General features: G+C 35.5%; 1 pseudogene across 1 annotated transcript in view; it reads right to left on the bottom strand.

Annotated features, from left to right (window-relative positions):
* LOC148905901 (translocation protein SEC63 homolog) overlaps positions 1-147 on the bottom strand; it is an 11,635-nt pseudogene extending 11,488 nt beyond the window's left edge. Inside the window, exon 1 of the transcript XR_016121530.1 lies at positions 48-147. The product of XR_016121530.1 is annotated as a translocation protein SEC63 homolog (transcript). The remainder of the gene's footprint in view (positions 1-47) is intronic.
* Between the last annotated feature and the right edge of the window lie 2,512 nt (positions 148-2,659).

Genomic DNA, 2,659 nt, shown 5'->3' on the forward strand with positions numbered 1-2,659 from the left:
CATCATGGACTTGACGTTTGTAATGATGGCAGGGACAGGAATATTACCTTCGGTGTGTGAAGGTGTTTCTATAGTGTGTGTGAAGTGAGCGACCACAAGTGACCTTGGATTCCCTTTTTGTTTGTGACCACACCCTCCATACCACATTGTTGAACCCATGAGGTTGAAAAAATGCATCCTGTTAATTAATTTAGTGAACAGTCAATATTCTTAGGTGGGTATCCCAAATGGAAGAAATGTATATAGAGATAATTATGCATAACTTCAAAAAAGCATTAAAGTTAATTCTGGCTGGAGTGGGGTGGAGAGGGTACACAATGAATTGCATGACACCTTAAACTACCATCATTAGGTAATTCATATGGTAATAATAACACAGTAAATGCAGAAAAAGCAAAGAAAAACGAAGTGCTTCCTACATTTAAAAAGCACTAAAAGGGTCCTTAGTATTTTAGATAGCTTAAGTTATAGCAAACAAAATGATGATAGAGCTGCTCTGATAGTGTTAGCTATTCATTATTAATGTTTTAATGGTTTTCTACTACCGCAGTCTACCACTTAAACTAAATCTTGAGCAAAGAGAGTAGCTATATTCTGCTCGGTGTTGAGAGAGCTGAAGCAGCGATCAAACTGCCTTATCTTCTCCTCTTTTTGAAGTGTCTGGATAATGGCCGTCCTATTAACATTTCAATGAAGAAATCAAATGCAGTTTAAACCAATAGCGATGATTTGTCTTCCCTTTAAGACACCCACTATTCCCTTGAGTATCTTTTCACACCTTCAATCACACTTCTTGTCTGCAAAATATAGTAAAATACAGAGGGGAAAATATTATTTTCAGCAGAAAACTACTTTTTCACTTTAAATTTATACTTCAAAAATTCTTCAAATCCGTGATTAAATTCTTATAAAGGCAGAATAACTCGCGCATTATTCAGTGCTTTGCATAGATGAAGGTGGAATGCAACTGCCTTGAAAATGGAGGAGGTCAAAAATGAGGAGGTGGACAATGGGGTAGAGGGGGATATTGGGGGAGGGTTTGTTAAACTAAACTGGCCTGGTTGAATAAAAGAACCTTTCAAAAGAACTGATCTAGCAAAGACATGATGACGTCATTTCAATAACCAGCATAACTCTGCTTCATTTTTCTATTCTTTGAAAAGGGTTTTGCAGTATAAAAACAAAGGTATTATTTTTGTGACTCAGACCTTTTGAAGCATTAGGCTGCAATGCTATACAATACAATTTATTTGTTGCTTCAAGGAAAGATATTTTGGAACTTAAGCAAAATAAACTTAGCTAGAAATAAATTATTTCAATGTTTTGAAGAGCAATTGTGACATATATATTATGCATCAAAACATTGTCTGAGTAAATAATGATCTAAGGACAAAAAGTTCTAGGAATGATCACAATTATGCACAATGATCTGAACGTGACTATCACTCAAACAATGCACCATTAGTAACGTTAAGCTCATTATTTGAAAAGACATAATCGTCCAGCTTGCGTAAGAGAACATCTATTGTGTTCAATCAAAACCTTGGTGTTCCAAGAAATCTTGAATATGCACCGCTCCACACTTGAACAAACAGCGTTTTTTAAATAAGTAAACAAGAGACCTCCATGAAGATTGAGCCTGGATTATTGACTGTATTGATAAAGTATTACCATTAAATCTTTAGGTGGGTGATGTCAAGAAAATACAGATACAGCGAAAGGAAATATGGAGTATGATATGAGCCGGCAGGTTACTGTTAATTAACTACTTGGATACAATTTTTATAAATTTTTATTATCTTGAAGCTAGCCCCCTTGCGACAATAAAAAACCTCGAGAGAAAAGGCCTTAAAACCTTGCAAAGACCTCATTTCTGGATTTATGGCCTTCATAATTTGGGTTAAATAAGGAAAAACTTTACACCTCAATCGTTAGCTTCAATTCACAGATATGTTTTTGTACACCAATATACGATCATGTGACGTTTCTTGTACAACATAAACACAAAACTATTTCCATACATTTTGGGATCAAACAAATGCTTTTCTTCCAAAATTTCTAGAATTTTGAGTTATATAGCAACCTGCAAAGTTTCAACACAAAGCATCTTTTCTTATGAACGTAAATACCGGTTGTTTGGAGCGCAGGGTAACCATGAAGAGTACCAAAAACAATGAATATTTTACTTCCTGCTTTTATATTTTAACACGCACAAGACCAATTGCAATGTTACGTAAATTGTCCCCCTAGAAGACATGAATCACAATTCGACTTAAAAGAAAAATTAGTCTTATCTTTTAAAACCAAAACACGAATAAAATAAGGTCACGAAGATTATCAATACAAGGCCCCGATCGTACATCACTATTTGATAAACTCAGAGGTCAGAACAGTTGAGATCGTAGGTCGATTATTTAACGTAAATGTTTCAAAATGGCAGAAATCCCTTGTGGGTTTGGGAAATTCAGTCCTAGAGGACTTACCAGTGGTTCCGCTACGACTAGTTCGATTTTTCTTTTCCGCTACTATGGTGAATTCTGCAAATAAAGTTCGAAGTCACGAACTCTCCTGAAGTAATGTCATCTTCGGATAACACTGGATTTGGTTTTTCAGACGATACGACCCACGGTAAATCGCAACCATTTCCAATGTTTGAAGT

Source organism: Actinia tenebrosa, unplaced genomic scaffold (genome assembly GCF_029948245.1).
Source record: "Actinia tenebrosa isolate PJP-AT-01 unplaced genomic scaffold, QUT_ActTen_1.0 PGA_scaffold6__47_contigs__length_16458017, whole genome shotgun sequence".
NCBI lineage: Eukaryota > Metazoa > Cnidaria > Anthozoa > Actiniaria > Actiniidae > Actinia > Actinia tenebrosa.